This window comes from Cynocephalus volans, chromosome 9 (genome assembly GCF_027409185.1).
Source record: "Cynocephalus volans isolate mCynVol1 chromosome 9, mCynVol1.pri, whole genome shotgun sequence".
NCBI classification, from domain to species: domain Eukaryota; kingdom Metazoa; phylum Chordata; class Mammalia; order Dermoptera; family Cynocephalidae; genus Cynocephalus; species Cynocephalus volans.
In genome coordinates this window covers 91,543,997-91,567,737 of record NC_084468.1, presented here as the reverse complement: position 1 = coordinate 91,567,737, position 23,741 = coordinate 91,543,997, and the positions used below count along the sequence as shown (strand labels likewise).

Below are 23,741 nucleotides of genomic sequence, written 5' to 3'. Positions count from 1 at the left end.
TGGTTTCTGTTCCTATCTTCGTTGTTATCTCAAGGTCCTGCTGGAGGGTTGGAATCAGCATAGCTTTACTGATGTCTTCCTTGGTTTCCCAGGGCCTGGAAGGTGTGTGCAAATCTGCAGCTCCAGCCTGACTAGAGAACAACTTCACATTGATGTCAATAATGTCATCTTGCTCTATAATCAAGGTTCAAAATATCATATAACCATGGGAAAAGAGGGAGTTCAGAAAAATGCAGGCCAAGAAAAAAAACTGTGTCCTTTTAAAATATGCCTGCAGCCCATGCAGTTTTAGGTCCCAACATGGCTTTAGTCCTGCTCATCCCAACATATATATAAACTGAAATTCATATTATGGAAGTATCTTTAGATTCTTAAGGTACAGCTACAGCAGTCCTGACAAGTAGAAGATATATTTAAAAGTGGTTTTCCAGGATAGTATTTTATTTTATTTTATTTGGGGGTGGGCAGCTGGCCAGTATGGGAGGGATTTGAGCCCCCTACCCTTTTTTATTTTCATGGCTAGCCAGTACTTGGACCTGAACCCACAGCCTTGGTGTTATAATAAGGCTGTGCTCTAACCTACTAAGCTAACCAGACTGCCACAGGATGGTATTTTAAAGATTTGATTAAAAAATCTTTTGTTAAGAAATCTTTAATTTTAGGCACTTATCTGTTTATTCAACAAATATTAAGTGAGCACCTTTTATCTTCCCCATTGAGCTTACAGTCTAATATAAAATGAAGAGAGAGATAATTAGCAAGTGAGCAAGCAAGTAAATAAATAATATTAATTTCCTAGAGTTTTATGCATTTTGAAGGAAGAAAAACAGGCTAATGTATAATAATGAATGGAGTGTAATTGTGGGGAATTATTTAAGGTTAGGATGGTAAATTAGTTTTCTATTGCTGTGTAATAAATTACCCTAAACTCAGCAGTTTAAACAACACCCATTTGTTATCTGTGGCTCTCTAGGTCAGAAGTCTGGCATGGAGTGGTTGGGTTCTCTGCTCAGCAACTCACAAGGCTGAAATCAAAACTCTGCTTGCAAGCTCATTGCTGTTATTGGCAGAATTCCATTCTTTGTAGTTGTAGGACCTGAGGTCCTTGTTTCCTTGCTGGCTGTCAGTTGGGGCTACTGTCAGTTCCTATAGTTTTCCCACATTCCTCGACTTCCTCCATCTTCAAGTCAGCAATGGCATGTGGAACCTTTCTCATGCTTCAACTCTCTTACTTCTTTGAACAGCCAGAGAAAATCCATTTTTTTAAGTATAAACCCTTTTTTCATTTCTATTTATTTTTTAATTGTCAAAAATTATATATATATATGTATACAGTGCATAATATATTTTGATATATGTATACATTGTGGGATGACAAAATCAAGCTAATTAACATATCCATTACCTCACAGACTTATGATTTTTATGTGGTGTGAACCCTGAAAATCTACTCTATTAGCAATTTTCTTGTTGTTGTTGTTGTTGTTGTTTTGGTGGCTGGTTGGTATGGGGATCAGAACTTTTGACCTGTCTGTTATAACTCTATTCTCTAACTGAGGCAGGACAGATTAGGGACACACCCCAAGGAGGCTGCTCATAGATATTCAGACTGAATTGGCACTAGCAGTTAATGAACCCATAATGAACTGACGACAGCTTAACCACCCTACCAATCAGCATGCTAAACCTGGAATTTTGCAGATTGCAAAAACCACTGTACTGGCCCACTAGGAGGAACGAAAGTGCAGATGACTTTCTACCTGTGACATTAGACGGGGAATGACAAAGTTGAGGGGAAAGTGACTTCACTGTGTATGACCAGAAGCTCAAGGACCACCCTGGGTCCTGAGGCAGGGGCCATGGAGCTGCCATGCCCCTGTCTGCAACTAGGCAAGCAAGGGAGCATGCCCAGGGTCCTGAGGCAGGGGTTGGGGGCTGCCACCCCCACCCACAAGAAGATCTTAGAATGAATTTATTAGCCACCTATGTTTCTTTGGGACTTCTGACTTGTCTGCTTTATGTCCTTCACCAAATTTCTGTTAAGATTTTTCTAATTTATTTTTAAGAGTTCTTTATGCATTAAAGATGTTAATCTTTGTGTGTTAAATTTGTTCCTTATGAATTGACTTTAAATTCAATTTGTGATGTTTTCCTTCATTTGCATGTTGAGAAAATAATTTTCTATCTAAACACTAAATTAAAAGAAAGAAATAAAATGGAAAAACAAACAGAAGAAACTCAGGGACACATGACAGGGAGCTAATCCTCCCCCATGGCCAAATATTCCTCCCTTTAGTTAGGATAAACACCCCCATCCCAGAGCAACATATAAACCCTCCCCTTAGGAATCCAGGGTGCATCCTCGCTCGTGGGAGATGTCTGCACATGCTTCTGTGCCATACTTTGGCCTTGTAATAAAGCCCCATTATGTTCCATCTGTCTGGCCCTTTTTCTTTTCCTTTCATTAGTCTCTTAAAAATTTTTTTCTTCACAGCTTAATCAAGAACCTGGAACTGCTATCTGGTAACAAAACCAACTGAGCTAACCAGCCAGACCTCTCAGCAATTTTCAAGTATGCATTACACTAATTACATTGTGATTAACTATAGTCACCATGTTGTACAATGGATGCCCTGAACTTATTCCTCCAGTCTAACTCAAATTTTGTGTCCTTTGACCAACATCTCACCAATCCCTCCATCCCTCCACCCACGCTCATCACAGCCCCTGGCAACCGTCAATCTGCTCTCTGCTTCTCTGAGTTTAATTTTTTTAGATTCCACGTGCAAGTGAGATCACACGGTATTTGTTTTTCTATGCCTGGCTTAATTAACTCAGCATAATGTCCTCCAGGTTCATCCATGTTGTTTAAAATGACAAGATTTCCTTCTTTTTTAAGGGTGAATAGGATTTCTTTTTGTATATATGTGTGTGTGTGTATATATATATATATATGTATACACACACACCATATTTTCTTTATCCATTCACCCTTTGATGGACACTTAGGTTGATTCCATATCTTGGTTATTGTGAATTATGCTGCAATGAATATGGCAGTGCAGATCTCTCTTTAACATACAGATTTTATTTCCTTTGGCTATGTACCCAGTAGCAGGATTGCTTGATCATGTGGTAGTTCTGTTTTTAAGGCGCCTCCATACTATTTTCCATAATGGCTGTACTAAATTACATTCCCACAACAGTGTGCAAGAGTTCCCATTTCTCCACTTCCTAGCCAACACTTGTTATCTCTTATCATTTTGATTACAGCCATTCTAAAAGGTGTGAAGTGATACCTCATTGTGGTTGAGAAAAATCTAATTTTAAGGGGCTCATATGACTAGGTCAGTTCCACCCAGTTAATCTCCTTATTTTAAGGTCAACTGATTTGGGACTTTGATCTTATCTCTAAAATCCCTTCACAGCAATAGCTAGATAGTGTTAAATAAAAATGATCAAAGGCCATTGTTTTGGACTAAGTTCCTGCACTAGGCCCCGACAGACCAGACTCAAAATCAAAATGGAGTCACCTCTGCTAAGTTCTAAGTCACTTAGGTTGTGGTCTGACCTTCTGAGAAGTCAGGAGAAAGAGATAACAGCCAATTTACCAAACAAGTCAGTGTCTATCTTTAATAGGTATGATAATGAAGTACCCTCTGCTTTAATTCTTACACAAAAGAGACAGCATGAAGTAACCTGATGTTAACCAGTCAGTTGTTTTTCTAATGTTCTGTCTTCCTGTCCCATCTTACAAACAAAGTAACCTTGAAATGACCAATTCACTTGTTCTGTTTCGGCTTTCTTCAGCCTTTTTCTTTTACTTTTTTTAAAATGCAGAATATTTGGGGTGCTGGCTGGTTAGCTCAGTTGGTTAGAGCACAGCCTTATAACACCAAGGTCATAGATTCTGAGCTCTGGACTAGTCAGCTGCCAAAAAAAAAAAAAAAGTTTTTTTTTTTCACATTTACTTGAACATATTGTGGGATACAGTATCTTCAGCATTTTTCTGTCTATAAAATCAAACTTCTCTGCTGGGCTCATTTGGACACATTCTGTTTTATGGAGTGATGTGTTGCCTTGATTCTAGAATTGCAGTAAAGCCAATTGAGATCTTTAAATTTTTTGTAATATTTTTTATTTTTTATTTTTGGCAGCTGGCTGATCCGGGAATCTGAATCCCTGACCTTGATGTTATCAGCACCTCTCCCAAGTGGGTTAACCAGCCAGCCCAGTTGTAATTTTATTCTTTGACAATCATGTTTGACTGAATAACTGGGAGGTCTGTGTACATCAGGGCCAAGAATCTCGAGGGCTCATCTTAGAATTCTTCTTACCACAAATGGTTAGGAAAGATAAAGCCCCTCTGAGGAGTTTGCATTTGAACTAAGGCATGAATGATGGGAAAGACCCAACCTCATGAAGATCTGGGGCAGAGGGGAAGAATTATAGCCAGAGAGAATGGCAAAACCCAAGACCTTGAGGCAAGGAAGAGATGGGCATGCTCAAGAAACAGAAAGAGCACAGCAGGATTATCAAGTGGAAGGGAAGAATGTACAGACATGAGATTAGAATACTAAGCAAAAGATTTGAGGCCATGGGAAAGAATTTAAAATTTATCCTAATTGCAGTGGGAAACCATTGAAGGGTTTAAGTGAATGAGGGACACTTTCAAGTGACTGAAGATTTCTCATTTTCTGTAGAATATTCATCTAAATGCACACTTGGTTAAATTCTGGTGTAAGCATTCCTTCCTTGTGTCCCCATGCTTTTTCCTGGTGATTTATCACACGGAAATCAGATTCTTGGGTTCTTGTCTTTGTAGGGGCCAAGGGAATGCTTCCTCTTTACCCCCAAAGATTGGCTAAAAATTACTGACAAATTCAGATTAATCTGAAGAAAAGGTGTATAGCATGGGGGAATCACAGAATGATTGCCCGATAACCCAGTGGGGTACAGATGCTTATATACCCCTCTTCATAGGGAAAGGAGAGATGGGGTGTAGGAGGAAATGATTTTAGAGGGTTCAATGGGCTTGGAAAATATACAATGGTCTAGAACAAAGTCTGTTTGGCTCACAGAGCAGACAATGACTGGAAAATGATTCTTTTTGAGAAGACAATGGTCTGTGATAAAAGTCTATCCAGGTGTGTGACAGACTTCAGTTTTTATTTCTGAGATATGAACTAAGTTAAGGAAAACTCAGAGAAATGACCAGAGGTAATTGTCTTCTTTAAGCAGATAAGGGAACAGCTTAATTCTGTGCTTTGGAGAGTGACAGAGGACAGGGGTGGGGGAGGTCAGAAAGACCTTGAGGCTGTTTCTTAATTTCAGCACATCAAAGCACTATATTTTGGGTTGTTGGCCTTTGAGCCCCAAATTTTACTGAGTGCAAGGCTTGTATTTGAAATCTATTTTACTAATTTTGTATAGTTTTTTTTTTTTTTTTTTTTGGTGTCTGGCTGATAAGGAGATCTGAACTTTAGACCTTGGTTATCAACACCATGCTCTCTCAATTGAACTAACCAGCCAGCCCAGTTGGTATAGTTTTTTTTTTGTTTTTTTTTTTTCTAAAAAGATGACCGGTAAGGGGATCTTAACCCTTGACTTGGTGTTGTCAGCACCACGCTCAGCCAGTGAGCGAACCGGCCATCCCTATATGGGATCCGAACCCGGGGCCTTGGTCTTATCAGCACCGCACTCTCCCGAGTGAGCCACAGGCCGGCCCCCAGTTTGTATAGTTTTGAGTGCTATAATGTAGTAGTGATTATAGTTTCATAAAGTGTATTAAAAAAATATTGTGGAAAGACCATTAATAATTAAAGTCTTCAATTTCCTGATTGTATAGCCTTTGATTAAAATGAATAAGTTCAGTCCAATTAATAGTAGGAAGATTGTTCTTTAAAAACTTGAGGGAACAAATGGTATTTTCTCTTGCATGAGAAATTATGCTTTATCTAGATTTTGAAATTCATTGATATAAGAGGCCACTTTATTTGATTTATGCTACTTGGGTGATTTGTTCTTTCTCTTCTGTACTCAACAGGCTGGATCAACAGCCCTAATATTTGATATGATGTACATTTCAAATTGGGAATTCCTTAAAAAATTGTAAAGGAAATACCAATTCGAAACTCTGAAAGCTTCTGTAAGCAAGCATACAGACCATCACACATTAGAATTTGATAATAAAATTGGTAAAGAGCCACAGAAAATGATTACATTGTGTAATGATAATAATATAAAAAATAGTAGTAATAATATAAAAAATAATAGTAATAAAAAAACCCAGACAAAAAATAATTCAATAATAGCCATATACCAATTAAAATCTGCAAATGCTGATTTTAATTATCAGAGTTTACCAGAGAGGGATATATAGTAAATAACTTCTTCAGGGCCTTATACTTTCTATACTTCCCAAAATTTCTACTCTCTATCTCTTTTTCCAGACATCAGCCTCCTGTTTACATTCTTTATGTATCTTCTATGTTCCATCTTCCTCCTCCTTTGCTGTCACATGGTTTTACCATATTATGCTCATATTTATGCCTTTGCACAATCTTTCAAGGGATCCCAAATACCTAGAAAAATCCTATCATCTTTTTGGTGGCTGGCTGGTATGGGGATCCAAACACTTGACCTTGATGTTATAACACCTCACTCTAACCCACTGAGCTAACAGGCCAGCCCAAGAAATCCTATCTTTTATGTATCTATCTTCAGATAGTCAACACCCTACCATTAAGCAAAAGACCTGCTCTAGGCAAAACTCAGAAAAATTACCTTTCACTGTCCTTTAATCTTTCCTTTACGTTCTTGTTGACTTTTCTCTAGCACCTCTACTCTGTCAAGCATTCAGAGATCTCAGGCCTTCTCTTTCTTTTCCAACATTAAAGCTCAGATTCAGCTAGATCCTATTAGAAACCTTTAAAGTTTAAGCAATTGTTGAGTAGTTTCATGTGTGCAGGGAGTGCCTGCAATTTAACACTGGACTGAGGATTTAATCATGAGATGTTCAGAACAATCAGGTTAGATGCCAACCAAGCCCACGGGCCCTGTGAAATGTCCTGCTCAGGAAAGTAGCACCAGGCTCTTTGTGCATTCTTTGTGCAGACACTAATTTGACCTGAGAGGGTACCTGGCCAGCTGAGACCCACCCATAAAAATGCTGATGAAGTGGATTAGTACAGAAGGTTCTGCCCAAGAAAAGTGAGATAATAAGCTAAGCCCATCAGGCTATCCTGTTCCAGAATTTTGACTCGAGACTGCCCAGAGAACTTCCCAGGAAGGGTGCAGGAACAGGATGAACACGTTGGTCAGGAAAATCAGAGGTACCACAGGAAAGACTATGTGGATAAGAAAAAGAGACAGTAAATGGTCTCCAGGTGTTTTTGGTTATCTATTGCTGCATAACAAATTACCCCCAAATTTAATGCTTTTAAACAGCCTTTTTTTTTTCTCCTGCAAAGGTTTTATTCCTCACAGAGGAGAGAGAGTGGACTCAGTCCTTCTTGGCAGCCTCTTTCCTCATGGCAGCCAGGACATTGCTCAGCTCCTCTCACTGTCTCTTGGTGTGGATGCGTGTCCCTATCCTTTCCTTGATAAACTTGAGGGCCCATTTTTCCTTGGAGACCTTGAGCAGCTCCATGGCACGGCTCTAGTAAGGGGCAAAACTGCACACCTTTTGCATCATGTCTCACATGAAACTGGTATGCTTGGTGAGGTGCCCACAGCGGCTATGGCTTGTTGATGTTCTTGCTCACCTTGTGGCCCACGTTGAGGCCCACGGCCATGAGGTAGTCCAGAGCCATGGCTGCTGCTCTTCAATGGCTGCTGCGGTGGAAGTTCTTCCACTCTCCTTGGCATTGGCTGGTGTTATTTACTCACCTGCACTCACCTAGTGTTTGGGGTGGACTTCGAATTCCAAGAAAGCTTTACTCACAATCATGGCACTTCTGTACTTCTCTGCATGGACTCTCTCCCTCCAAGAAGTTCACTCAGGCTTCCTTCCTGTGTGATGGTCTCAGGATAGTTGTGCTTCCTACATGGTGGCTCGTTTCCAAGAGAGAGCATTCCAAGAGGGGCGACAGCAGATTCCACAGATTTCTGAAGGCTCAGCCTTGGAAGTTACACACACTCACTTTGCCACAATTTATTTGTCAAAGTCATTGCTTCTTGGCCTTTTGGATAAGATCCGATGTATTTGTTAGAGTCTGTGACAGGGCCAGTCTAGATTCAAGGGGAGTAGGAACAGACTCATCATCTCTTCTGTTGAGAGAGATGTAAAATTTTGACAACATCCTTAAATCACCACATCAGTGTCATCTTGGAGCCATATGGCTTTCCAGTTCTGAGTCTTTGAACTATGCAAATAGAAGGTCCCAAGAGATAGTGGATTTTGGAGGAGGGGGTAAGAGTGAGGTGTTTTTTAGCGCCCCTTCACTGATAATTAGACAGTCACAAAAATAAGATATCTGGCCTTCTTCTCCATTGATAGTATGAAGTGTAATAGAAGTGAATATGTACTGAAGAGGGGATATTACAAAGTTTATTTATTTTATTGTGTCAAATTAATCAGATAAATATACATAAAATGCATATGAGTAAATGTCTTTCTGATCTATCTGAAATGAAAAGGGCTTTCCAGGATAAATGATGTTTTCACATTTCATGGGCTAGAAATACATTCAGAATGCCTATAACATGGTCTCAGATGCCTGGCACAGTGGGGTGGTGTGGGGGGAAGTAAGAAATGAGGATGAGAGGCACACACAGTGGCCAAACTAGAAGGATCTAGGGTAGAGAGATGCCCCTATCAATTTGTGGGAAATAAGAACCAAGACACTGGAAGGAAAAGTCACATTAGGGTTAGCAGCCTTCTGTCTTGGTCTTCTCTCTTTTACAAATCACTATAAGAGAGGTTAAGGAATTTACCCAAAGTCACATAATTACTTGGGTATGGCCATTTGACTTTATGTACCTACCACACCAAACATGCAAGTAATATTTTGGACCTTCCAAACATCCTCTCTGGTCCATTGCCATTTATGAGATCTACTTCCCTTGTGTTTCCCTTTAAGGAAAGCATATTAATTTTAAGACCATTTCACCTGTTTTAAAACAGGTTTACCCAATCTTTTTTTTTAAAAGATGACCGGTAAGGGGATCTTAACCCTTGACTTGGTGTTGTGAGCACCACGCTCAGCCAGTGAGCAAACCGGCCATTCGTATATGGGATCCGAACCTGAGGCCTTGGTGTTATCAGCACCGTACTCTCCCGAGTGAGCCACGGGCCGGCCCTACTCAATCTTTAATGTACAGATTCTGATTCATCAGGCCTGATTCATTAGACCTGAGATTTTGCAGGTCTCACAAGCTCCAAGGTGATGTCGATGATGCTTGTCTGTGGACCACACTTTGAACAGTAAAGAATTAGGTTGTTGGGGTATCAAAACTTGTCCCTAAAATACCTGTGAAAATCATGAGGAAATTAATATTAGGAATAAATACAAATTAAACAAGTGGAAAAACAGGTTTACATTCAGTCCCAGTGGAAAACCCTTCTATATTGTATGGTACTTGAGCTTGTTAAATGTGCACAGAATGCTTTGTGCGACCCTTGTGCTAGGATCACTCATTTGCTTCCACAGCTGCCCCATGTGGCCTTTTGTGGCATAACCTAGGTCAGATTGACCTGCCAAATAACTAGCATTGCCGAATGTCAACCAGAAAAAGCGAGCTGAATTATTCAGTCCTGCCTTTCCCATTGCAAGGGCAACAACCTCAGCATTTATTAATCCAATGAGGTGCTCACTTTATAATTAACCTGGGAGCTCCATCAAATGTCTAATTGCACCTTTGACAGCAAACGGGTGAGTTTTGCTGAGCCTTGAACCTCTCTCAACACATCTCTAAGGAAGTGCAGCTTTGTAGCTGTCGGTGGCAATGAGAGTGAAAAATACCAGTCATGCTATTGCAACAGTGATTGCCCCAGCCTTTTCTTTCAGTTAACGAAGTGTTGAAAGTTCAAGACCTAAGTTACTGGTGGAACTAATGAGAACAAAAGGAATGTAACTTTTAGGATTTAAAGCTAATTCACAACCATGTTTTATTGTTATTTTTATTTTTCACAATCATGTTTCACTAGGACCCTATTTTGTGTGCATTTACTAGTTTACTATAATTATTATTTTTTGGCTGGCCAGCCGGTAAGGGTAGGAACCCTTGACCTTGGTATTATCAGCACTGTGCTCTAACAAAGTGAGCTAAGTAGCCAGCCAATCCCAATTTGTGCATAGTTTTTTTGTTTGTTTATTTGGCAGCTGGCCAGTAATGGGATCCAGACCCTTGACCTTGGTATTGCAACACTGTGTTCTAACCAATTGAATAACCGGCCAGCCTGTCCTGAGCATTTATAATGAACAAGGCTGTATATAGGCACAATATAGAAACAGGTGGCACCATCTTTGTTCTCAAGGAGCTTAAACTTATGTGATAAGAAGATAAACTTATGTGATAAGAAGATACCACTGCTTGGTGACTAAAAACAGAATCTGATCTTCTGTCTTAGAACCAAATTATTTCTGCTTGTTCCAAAGAGATTTTCTTGGCCCATTTGCACCTTCCTGATCATGGCTGGATTTAGAAAGTTAGAAAAAAAAAAAAATCTCACAACCCTAACTATTACATTGTTTAATATAGTATCTTATATGGTGATAGGACTAGGGCACTGTATGTCTTCAAGGAATATTACTCATTGAATACTCTGGCTATTATGGAAATAAGCATAAATATAGAATCAAGCCCTATAATATTAAAAGATGTGCCTTAATTTGACCATCCCTAGACCCAACTGCTTGTTGTGTAAAAGTGGTGGATTAAAGACAATCAATGACATTCCTTGATGTTTACCTAATATCATTGTATTAAAACACTGTATTAAGAACTTTATATGCATCAACCCATTTAATCTTCATGATATCCTTATAAAGTAGGTATAATTTTTGTACCCATTTTACAGATGGGGAAATGGAAGTGCAGACAAATATTAAGAAAGTTGTCCAAGGACACTCAACTGGAAGGCACAGAAGGGATTCAAACCTAGGAACCAAGCTTCCTCTACATGACAGATAAAAAAAGAAACATTGTAGGGCCAGCCAGTTAGCTCACCAAGAGAATGGGTTCAGATCCCTGCACCAGCCACACACACACACACACACACACACACACACACACACACACACACACACACACACACACACACACACACACACACACACACACACACACACACACACACACACACGTTGCCAGTTCCAAAACCACACCGTGAAGGTGCAAACCCCTAAGATAAATGGTTTTATCAAATTGGCATAGTTTCTCTAATCTTATATATATTGTTTTCATGTGTTCAAAAGTTGTTTTTATAGCAGAATAGACTGAGGAATAATGTAGATTTAATATAATTTCATAAGGATAAACTACAGCAGAGGTGAAGAGAGAATTCATATTTATTGACACTTCAAAAGATATATTCAATTTAGAAGACTTTGCTGCACTCCACGAAGTATCCTATTTAGACAGCAGTTAACTGAAGCCTACTCTTGTAACAATAGCAGTGGGGACTTTGAAAGGATAAACCTCACTCCTATCCTATTTATGATCCAACAGATCACCTTCTCCTTGTGCTTACATGACTTGACATAGCTGAATCATACTGTAGATGCAATTTTTAATGCTATGTACTTTGCTTTGCACTGTTAGCATTTTTCCTTCTTTCTGCACAGTCTTAAGTTTGAAAAATATTACAAGCACTTAACATTGATGTGCATTGTGTAAACATTTCATCATTATTGAGCATTTTCTTTCTTTTGGTTACTATGAATGTTCTAGAATGACTATTTTGTGATATGTGGTCTGTCTGCCCTTCCTCCCTCCTTCACCCTTTCCTTTTCTTCCTCCCTCTCTCTCTTCCACTTTCTCTCTTACTCCTTTTTTTTGTTCTCTCTTTCTCTCCTTAGGATAAATTGTGAGAAATGATAAAAGCAAAAGAATATTTTTGTGATTCTTGAAACCTCTTACCAAATAATTTACCAAAAATGTACCAATTTACACTGAAATCAGCAATGTATGGGAGTAGCATTTGTTTTCATCCTTGCCACAATTCTTCATTGTCATTTTAAACTTAATTTAATGGCAAAATTCTTCCTCATTAACATAAAATTCTTCCCTTTTTGGGAGGGTTTCTTTTAAAGTTTTAATCTTTAATACTGTGAGATAAATAAATCTTTTAGTAATGAAAACTTGCTCAATTACCTGTACTTCTCTTTTTAGAGAGACGATCAAAATCAGTCTGTTCTCCATGATATCTGAGAGATATGACACATGCACCATGTCTGTCAAATTATCCCCTCCTTGCTTGTCCGCTTAAGACATTACACTGCTAACTCAATCTAGGGAAAGAAATTCCCCTGGGCTAGCTTTTTTTTTTTTTTAAATTTTAATTTTTTTGTTTTGTTAACCATAGACTTAATTTGCATTTAGAGGTTCCCATTTTCTTTCTCTCGATGTTACCCAATAGATACCACAAAGTAACTGCTTCTATCCACACTGACAGTAACTCTTGTTGTCTTAATTACAGGAAGAGCACTAACCTCCATAGAACCCAGGGTTCTTTTATGCAGAACTAATTAATAATTAGTACTGATTTGGTTTCACACATTCCTCCTTTGCTAAAGTTCTAGGGAAGGAGCAGGATGAACAAGGATTGAGCATGGATGAAAACTTACGATGTTACATATTTTTTGTTTTTAAACAGCATCACAACTTATTTATTCAAAGGCTATATGAGATTTTTTTTTTTTTTTAAAGATGACAAGTAAGGGGATCTTAACCCTTGACTTGGTGTTGTCAGCACCACGCTCACCCAGTGAGCGAACCGGCCATCCCAATATAGGGTCCAAACCCATGGCCATGGTGTTATCAGCACTGCACTCTCCGGATTGAGCCATGGGCTGGCCCTGAGAATGTTTTTTTGTTTGTTTGTTTAATTTTGAGAAACTTTTTATTTTGAAAAACTTCAAACCTACAGGCAAATTACAAGGATACTAAAATGAACACTTGTAGATTCTTTATCTACATCCATGAATTGTCAACATTTGCCCACATTTGCTTTGTCTTCTCTTCTTTATATTACATTTTTCCCCCTGAATTAGTAGAGGGTCAGTTGCAGACTTATCACTTATCACTTTACTTACTGCTAAATACTATAGCATATGTCTCCTAATAATAAGACATTATTAAATATATAATACATATACATAGCATATGTACATAACCACAATACCATTGCCACTCTCAGGAAATTTATCATCAACACAATACTACTGTGTAATATATAATCCATACCCAAATGTCCTCAATTGTCCCAATGCCTTTATATAAAATTTTTTTTTTTTACAATCTAGGATTCTATCAAAGATTATGTATTCTTTTTACTTTCCTTTAATCTAGAACAGTTTCCTAGCCTTTTTGTTTGTTTTTTATGACATTTTTGAAAATTCTAGGCTCTCCCTAACCCCCTAGATTTTTGAATATAGAAGATGTCTTTCTGACTGTCATGTCATTAGTCTTTTTGACACCATTACTGTGTGTATCATTCTTTTATGTCACCTCCCCCCCATGTCTTTGTGCTCCTTTTATTTCTCTAGAATGCCCCTTTATTCTCTCTCATCAGTTTTTGGGACAATTTTTTGTTTTATATTATTTTTTTCCTTTCCTTTTTAAACTCAACCTTTCCCCTTCCCTGTAGGCTGTCATCTGTTTCCTTGAGATAACACTATTTTTAAAAATTGTAATTGGCTTTGTGGTGTGTCTTCTTTCTGACTTTTTAGCACGTACCCTGGAGATGATATGCTCCTTGCAAAGACAATTCTTTGTTTTTACAAATATTTTCCAAAATGTAACTTAAACTCTCCTTTAAGAGTTATATTTGCAAGCAGCCTCCCCACCTCCCCCCCCCCAAAAAAATTGAAGTTATCTTTGCTCTCTCTTATCTTCCTAGCTCTCTTTCCTTTAGGTAGGTCTTCACTGAAGTTCTCACTTTTCAAGTTGCCCCAAACTAGAAGTTTGCTTTTATTAAAAATATATTAATTTAGATAGAGTATATTATGCTATCCTTGACTCTGTGGTGGAAAAATGCATTTTGTCATATTTTTGGTTCAATATTCATGAGATTCTGTCTATTTTGACACTGAATGTTATAACACCATGCTCTAACCAACTTAGCTAACCAGCCTGGCCTTTCTGTCTATTTTGGTTCATACAAACGTAGGATTTGAGGTTTAAAAGAAGGAAAAAGAACTTAATATACTTAAACAAATATACATGTTGAAAATTGGCTATTATGAAATGATAGTCCAATTATTTCAAGATAATAATATCAGACATAGTCTCATTGGAGAGAATGTTAGAGCTGGAGGGGCCTTTGAGATAATTAACTTATCCGCATCAGTATTCAGATGAGGAAACTGAGAGCCCAAATCACGTAAGGTCACATTTGGTTGGTGGCAGAGAAAGTTCAAGAGACCCCATATTCTGATTCTCAGTTCAATTTTTTTTCTTTTGCTCTTACTGTGTTTCATTTTAATATTTTTCTGAAAATAATATTCAGAGGGCCGAGCCCGTGGCGCACTCAGGAGAGTGCAGCGCTGGGAGCGCGGCGACGCTCCCGCCGCGGGTTCGGATCCTATATAGGAATGTCCGGTGCGCTCACTGGCTGAGTGCCGGTCACGAAAAAGACAAAAAAAAAAAAAAAAAAAAAAATTCAGAAATGTAAGAGAAATTATTGCAAAGCACTTGAAAATGTGTGACAATGAAGAGTTAAGAGGACAAGTCATTCGATATATCCTCTGGTTGCTTTAAAAAGATAGTCTTGGACGGGCCAGCCACAGATAAACAAACAAACAAACAAACAAACAAACAAACAAACAAATAAATAAATAAATAAAAAAGATAGTCTTGGGTTTGGATCCCCCTACTGGCCAGCCCCCGCCTCCTCCATGCTTCCCCATCCCCTGCCAAATACAGTCTTGCTTTGATGGCTATTGCTACAGACAGAACATATGTTGAATTATTGCTTTGTACCTGGCACTGTTCAGGGCATTTTACATGCACTTATTCATTTTATCTTCACAATATCCTCAATGTTATATTATTATTATTCCCATTTTACAAATGCAAAAACTGAGGCACAGAGAGTTTGTGTAACTTTTTTTTTTTTTTTTTTTGTGTGTGTGTGGTTGGCTTGTAAGGGGATGAGTAACTTTTCTAAGGTCTTTTATTGATAATAAGTGTCAGAATGGGCTGCAAAATCAGGCGATATATTTCCAGGATTGTGCACCTAACCATTATGGTATACTGCCTCTCTTGATTTTAAGAGCTTCAAACAAAAATGCCACTCCTTTTCTTTCACAAAAATGCAAATTAATGCATAGCTAGGTTTGGATGATTTCTTCATTGTTAGTCAATAAAATGCCGGTAGCTATCCAAAGCTACCTTGGCCTCAAATTGGAAATTTCCTAGTATCACAAAGCTGCCATATTCTCAGTTCTAAGAGGATGGACACTTCTGGTGATACTTCCCCCAGAAATTTTATTTACAGTCATAATTGGTCACATTGTTTCTTCTTGCCCATGTGGATTGGCAAGATGGTTGTTGGTAGTTTGCATCATCTGTGATTATGAAATTGTTTTTCTCTATGTAGAACTAAGTCACTTGCATCTGCTAGAGATCTCATATTTACAACTAACACTGTCCTTTTAAAAATGTAAAACGAACAATAAAAAGGAAAATGCTAAAATAAACTCTACATAACTCATTTATGATGAACTTAGTCATCATTTTCATTAGAGTGCTAACAATGTCTGTATGGCTATTGCTACAAAATAAATTTTTAAAAGGTCATTAAGACTAGAGATAACTTAAATATAGTCCATAAATAAGTGGTTAGTAGAAAATTGAATTTTTGGCCAAGACTATGACAAATGAATTAAATTATCAGTCAGGGTTGACTTAGCAATGGGATAAATTTTCAGCTGATGGTGTAAATCCTGAATGTTTCAGACACCTCTAGAAGGAAGAACTATAGCATAATGTAATTGATGAATAATGTATAACACCATAGTGACCCTCTATTTAATTTAAGGAAAGTAGGAAATGATAGTTAAAAAGTTGGAGAAATTGGGCAGAATTTCACGAGGTTGTGCTTCTGTCTGCCTCCTTCTCAGCTATGTGTTTTGTTGCTAACACAAGAAGAAGATCTCCAGATGAGAAGAGGTGTAGGTCCTCCTGAGACTGGATAGGTACCAAGGACCTAAGGCTTACCTTGAGCTGGATTTGATACGCACACATAACTTCTCCTCACAATCTGGAGAATGTCAATTGTCACTAACATCTTGGAATGGCTACTTAGATAAAAACCACTGGCATCCCCAATAAAATTTCTCATGCTGTTTTGGAAGGCAGCCTACACAGCAGGTAATCACAGTAAGGCCAGAACGTAAGTTGGCTGAGGCCTTATCTCAATAGTACGTATTGCTTGAAAAAAGAAGTGTTCAGAGTCCAACTCAGGAAAGCTCATGGCTGAACAAGTGTTCTGGGGAAAAGACTTGGACAGAGAAAGAAAGAGAGAGCAATAGGAAAGAGGAAACCCAAACATAACCTTCCTTTTTGGTCTTCTAGACACTGCATAAAATTCCAGAATCTTATACCCCATGTCCATTATAAAACAAATTAGGTAAGGAATCTTATGTATCAGTCTAAACATGTAAAGTGATGCCACATTTTTGTTGAGAGGATTTATCGTTGAAGAGCGTCAAAGTGTGAGTTTGTTTTCCATAGCAGAAGCCTGGGACATACCCTAACACAGGCATTAAACAGTTCACTAAATTTGAATGAGTGGTTTCTAGTTGTCAGGAACTGTTTCTCAAGGGAAAGGAGACAGCAGTAAAAACTCTGTGAGGGAAAGGTAGCTAAGGCTAATAATTTCTTATGTTTAAAGGGTGATATGTGTTGTGTTATTAGTGAGGTTCCTGGGCCCCAGGGAAAAGTGCTTCTGGAATAAAAGGCCTGTATTTTAGTTTTAGAAAGGAAAATAAGGATGCAGATAGAAAAAGGAAACTCTGGATGTGCAGCAGTTTCATTTACAGTTTAAAAAAATTTTAAATTGAATTAAAAAAATTAGGATTATATATGTCAAATTAGGGTTTGATAGCATGTATACTCTGCTATCCATCTATCTATTTGTCTATCTATCTATCTGTCTGTCTGTATCATCTATATTTGTTGTCACAGGAACCGTATTCCTGAACTACTATAAAAGGGGCTTTCTCTGATCCCCATCTTCAGAGGTCATAGCAACAAAGGACTCAAAAAACTTGGGACTTAGTTCTCAACATTTTGATTGTCCAGACTTTCATCTGTGCATGGCTTAAGTAGAATTTCTAGGATTCACCTGGGAACCTAATCTATGGATTTAGTGGGGGAAAAAAAAGTGTGCTAACTCTAATCAACTGATGTACAAAGCCATATTGGTGCACATTCTGTTTTTAATCTGAATGTTTCTAAAACTCTCCTCTGTGCATTTATGAGACACATGTAATATGTTGTTCTCTATGGAGTATTTACATTTTTGGGGATTGCAGATGCTGTGTCTGTTTATGGCCCTTGGAAGGCAGTTTATTTAAAAGCACAAAGCTTGCTCTTCTTACTCTTGGCTGACTTCTACGGAATTATATCTCAGTCCTGGCATTTCACTTATTACCTCTTTCTGAATCAAGTACAACAATTTTTGTATTTACAGATTTGATAAAAGCAAAATTTCCAGCTACCTATACTTAATTTTTTAAAAGTTTATTTATTTATTAATATTATTTTTTTTACATTCTAAGATGTTGCAGAGCAGTTGTGGGGCAGAGGGGAAGGTGGGAAGGAAATAGGGTGGGAGAAGGAGGAAGGAGAGGGGGTGTCGTTGAGGCCCATGGCACCTCCCTCATTCCTGCAGGGGGGACAAGGGGGCTTCCAGTGGTGGCTTGGTCATTGTTAGGCTGTATGTGGATGTCGGGGGAGTGGAGTGGCTAAAGCCCTCAGCTCCCCACCACCTCAGCTTGGGAGCCCAGGGTGCTTCCTATTGTGGCTTGGTGGTCATTGCTGGGCTGGTTGCGGGTGCCAGGGGAGAAGGGGGTGTGTGGCAGAGGAACTCACGCCTCACTGCCCTGGCTTAGGAGCCCAGGGTGCTTCCTGTGGTGGCTTGGTGGTTGTCACTGGGCTTGTTGTGGGTCCAGCTACCTATACTTTCATAAAGACATTTATTCCTTTATTTTTAAAAGTTCCCAGAGAAAGTTCCCAAAGCTCTCTTAGCCATTCAGGTCTTTCCAGATGCTCCTTGAACTGTTACTACTGCCCAGTCCTACTTGAGCCAGCACTGATTTCCCCATTGTGGTCCCAGAAATCAATCAACTAGCACCCTAATGGTGAGGTGGCATAGGATTTATTCCCTGCCATTGGTGACTTCAATTTCCTGTGTACTTCAATTTTATTTTATTTTTAGTTTTTGCAAATTTATGTCCTTATCCCTTCCTCTCTTTTATCCATTAGCTAGTTAGAACAAATACTGTAGTCATTATTCCAATGGCCAGCAGATACAGAGAAGGAGCAAGAGAAGGCTAGGTTTTAGGCAGCATCAAGAAGTGCCCATTCAGTGTTAACCATTGTTACCTTGTTTGGTGTTAAAAGTTGGAACAAGGATTAGAAACACAGATTACATATATCATCTTGTGGAATAGGGGCCTAAGATAGAAAATAAGTCTTTGTTCCTTACATTCTGGAAGAAGCTTTTGCAAAATTTCTGAAAGAGGGAACTAGAACCATCGCTCTGGTTACATTAGCTCATCTACTAAGGCTAATGAAGAGTAGATGTGCCATTTGGGGTATTCAGAAAAGAAATTTCAGCTCACACTGGAAACATGCTTTCTGAACAACTACATATGCTTAAAGATGGCTGTTGTCATGAGAACCATCTTCCTGGGCTACTGTGAAAGCTCCTCTTCTGCTGGTTTCCTATCTTCAGAATTCCCAGTAACTTAAAAAACTCAGATACATGGGACTTATAACTCAATTCTTGGGTAGTAGGTTTATAGCAACATCATGGGTTGATTAGAGTTTCTGCGGTTCATAGAATCTATCCATAGATATTATGGAGACATATATTCTAAACTCCAAACAGCTCTATCCACAGATTTGGCCACAGGGATTGGGACTGTTTTGGTAGACCCAGGGCAAATGATGGTTCATGTAGTTGCTAATGCTTTCAGTTTAAGGACACTGGGAACAGAGAATTTGTTATTGTGCTTGGGACTTGGTTTATGAGGCAAAACTAGAAAAAACAAAAGCAACAGAAGGATCGAAGTAGAGGGTTGGGTGGAAGGAGACTATGGCAAAAACACAAGCAGGGATATTTATGAAGAGAGATGGCAAGAAAGATGGGATGAGGTCACTATAATCCAATTTTAGAATACTTCCATCACTCCCCAAAGAGACTTGATACCTATTTGCAGTCATTCCCCATTCCTCACACTTCCTCCTCTGCCCAATCCAGTCCCTGGCAACCACTCATCAACCATCTATCTCTATAGAGCTGACTATCATGGACATGTCATATAAATGGAATCATGTGATATTTGTTTTTTTGTTACTGGTTTCTTTCACTTAGCATAATGTTTTCAAGGTTCATCTAGGTTGCAGCATATTTTGAAATTTCATCTTTTTTTATTGCCGAATAATAGTCTATCATATGGATATACCATATATTGTTTATCCATTTATTACTGATGACCATTTGGTTGTTTACACTTTTTGGCTAATACGAATAATGCTGCTATGAGCATTTGTGTACAAATTTTTTATTTTTATTTTTTACTGGTTATGAATATTCATGAGATACAAAGCTGATTGTCACCCTTTGTGCCTGTGATGTGAGCGCCAGATTCACACTGGCTGTATACCCATAACCACAAATTGCATTTGTACCCCACGTTCCCCACCCAATTATCCCAAACTTTCCTCTCCTGCCCCCTTTCCCCCCAACTCCCCTTTGTAGCTCAAGGAATGTTCTCTCCCTCTGCAAGTCCAATGCACTACTGTGGTCTTTCTTTCCTTCCTTCTTTCTCTCTTAGCTCCCACATATGAGTGAGTACATGCGGTATTTATCCCTCTGTGCTTTGCTTATTTCACTCAACATAAGTTTCTCCAGGCTCATCCATGTTGTTGCAAATGGGAGTATTTAATTCTTTTTTATGGCAGAGTAGTATTCCATAGTGTATATATACCACAGTTTCCTTATCCAATCATCCATTGATGGACATTTAGGTTGGTTCCATGTCTTGGCTATTGGAAACAGAGCTGCGATGAACATGGGAGTGCAGGTATCCCTTCAACATGATGATTTCCATTCCTCTGGGTATTTACCCAGAAGAGGGATTGCTGGATTGCATGGAAGGCCTATCTGTAGTTGTTTGAGAAACCTCCGTACTGTTTTCCATAGTGGTTGTAGTAATTTATAGTCCCACCAACAGTGCAGTAGTGTTCCCTTCTCTCCACACCTTTGCCAGCATTTGTTATTCTCCATCATTTTGATTATAGCCAGTCTAACTGGGGTGGGGTGGTATCTCAATGTAGTTTTAATTTGCATTTCCCTGATGACTAGTGATGTTGAGCATTTTTTCTTGTACCTGTTGGCCATTTGTACGTCTTCCTTTGAAAAATGTCTATTCAGCTCCTTTGCCCATTTTTTAATTGGGTTATTTGTTTTTTTACTGTATAATTGCTTGAGTTTCTTGTATATTATGGATATTAATCCCTCGTTGGATGCATAGTTAGCAAAAATTTTCTCCTACTCTGTAGGCTGTCATTTCACTCTGTTGATTGTTTCCTTTGCTGTGCAGAAGCTTTTTAGTTTGATATAGTCTCATTTGTTTATTTTTTCTTTTACTGCTTGTGCTTTTTTTTTATGTGAGCTTGTTTTTACTTCTATGGGTACATAGTTAGAATGAATTGCTATAATAACTATGTTTAACATTAAACAGTTAACTGCCAAACTGTTTTCCAAAGTGGCTGCATCATTTTACATTCTCAACAATAATGTATGAGTGTTACAATTTCCCCACACTCTTGCTAACGTTGGTTATTGATGGACTTCCTGAATTTAGTCATCCTAAGGAATTTGAAGTGTATCTTATTGTGGTTTTGCTTTGCATTTTTCTAACTACTAACAACAACATGCATATTTTCATGTCCTTACTGACCATTCATGTACAAGTATATTCTATGGAGAAATGTCTATTTAATCCTTTGCTCATTTTATTTTTATTTTTGGGGGAGCTGGCCAGTACAGGGATCTGAACCCTTGCCCTCCATGTTATCAGCATCGTGCTCTCCCAAGTCAGCTAAATAGACAGCCCAATTTGCTCATTTTTAAAATTGGTTTGTCTTTTTATTATTGAGTTGTAAATGTTTTAAAATGTATTCTAGATAACAGTCTTCTATCAGAAAAGTGATTTGCAAATATTTTCTTCCATTTTGTACGTTGATGTATTAGTTATGGTCTTCTAGAAAAATAGAACCAGTAGGATGGATATATACTTATATACCAGTATATATTTATATATATATGAGAGAGAGAGAGAGAGAGAGAGAGAGAGAGAGAGAGAGAGAGAGAGAGAGAGAGAGAGAGAGAGAGAGAGAGGGAGAGGGAGACAGGGAGACAGGGAGAGAGATTTTAAAAAATTGGTTTACATGATTATGGGGGATGGCAAGTCTGAAACCTATAGAGCAGAGCAGGCTGGCAGGCTGAAATTCTGTCAGAAGTTGGTGTTGCAACCTTAAATAGGAAGGTGGTCTTGAGACAAAATTTCTTTATTTTCCAGGACCTTGGTCTTTTCTCTTAAGGTTTCATTTGATTGGACAAGGCTCCCCTACATTATGGAGGGTAAATATGCTTTACTCAAAGTTTACTGATTTAAATATCCATCACATCTAAAAAAATACCTCCACAGCAGCATCTAGATTGATGTTTGATCAAATAACAGAGTACCATAGCCTAGCAAGACGGTTAATAAAATTAACCATCACAGTTGTCTTTTAATTTTCCTTCTTTCCTTTTTTGGCGGCTGGCCAGTATGGGGATCTGAACCCTTGACTTTGATATTATCAGAATCACGCTCCAACTGAGTGACATAATCAGCCAGTCCATTTTTATTTTCTTGATAGTAACATTCAAAGAACAAAAGTTGTGGTTTGATAAAGTCCAATTTACCATTTTTTTCTTTTATCGGTTGTGTTTTTTGTGTGGTATCTAAAAAATCATTGCCTAACCCAAGGCCATAAAGTTTTATTCTAAGAGTTTTGCAGTTTTAGCTCTTAACATTTATTTAGATCTATGATTCATTTTGAGTTAATTTTTATGTATGGTGTGAAGTTTGGGTCCAAATAAATTCTTTTGCATTCAGTTTGGATATACAGTTCTCCCAATACCATTTGTTGAAAAGATCGTTCTTTCCTCATTACATTTTCTTGGCATCCTTAATGAAAATCAATTGAGTTTATATGTGAGGGTTTATTTCTGAAATCTCTATTCTATTACATTGATCTATATGTCTAGTCTTATGCCAGGACCACACTGTCTTGGTCACTTATAAGTTTTGAAATCGAGAAGTGTGAGTCCTTCGATTTTTTTTCCTATTTTGCCAGATTATTTTTCTGTTCTGGGTTTTTTGCATTTCCATATGAATATTAGAATCATCTTGTCAATTTTTGCAAAAAGCTGGCTGGGATTTTAATAGATATTTTTCTGAGTATGTACAGAAATTTGGAGAATACCGCCATTTTAATAATATTAAGTCTTCTGATCTATGGACATGGGATGCTTTGATATTTATTTAATCTTCTTTAATTTCTTTTAGAAATGTTTTCTAGCTTTCATTGTACATGTCTTGAAATTCTGTTAGATTTAGATTTATTTCTAAGTATTTTATTCTTTTTTTTTTTTTTTCAAAAAGATGACTGGTAAGGGGATCTTAACCCTTGACTTGGTGTTGTCAGCACAACGCTCACCCAGTGAGCCAACTGGCCATCCCGATATGGGATCTGAACCCATGGCCTTGGTGTTATCAGCACCACACTCTCCCGAGTGAGCCACGGGCCGGCCCCAGTATTTTATTCTTTTTGATGCCACTATAAATGGAATTGTTTTCTTAATTTTGTTTCTAGATTATTCATTCCTAGTGTACAGAATTACAATTGATTTTTGTATGTGATCTTATATAATGAAATCTTCAACTTTACTATTTCTAATAGCTTGCTTTTTTTTGATTCCTTATGATTTTCTATATGAGGGTACTTCAAAAAGATCAAATCACCTGCAATTAGAGAAAGTTTTACTTTTTCTTTCTAATCTGGACACATTTTATTTCTTCGTCTTGCCTATTTGCCCTGGCTAGAACTTTCAATACAATGTTGAATAGAAGTGACAAAAGTGAATATCTTTGTTTTGTTCCTGATCTTAAGGAAAAAAAAAGTATTCAGTCTTTTATCATTAAATATGATGTTAGCTGTAGTTTTTCATAGATGCTCTTTGTTAGATTGAGGAGACTTTCTTCTTAGTTTGTTGAATATTTTTATCATGA

At 38.0% G+C, this 23,741-nt stretch overlaps 1 pseudogene; it reads right to left on the bottom strand.

The window, feature by feature from the left end:
* Nucleotides 1-7,504: 7,504 nt before the first annotated feature.
* Nucleotides 7,505-7,814, bottom strand: LOC134386560 (large ribosomal subunit protein eL36-like; annotated as a pseudogene).
* Between the last annotated feature and the right edge of the window lie 15,927 nt (nt 7,815-23,741).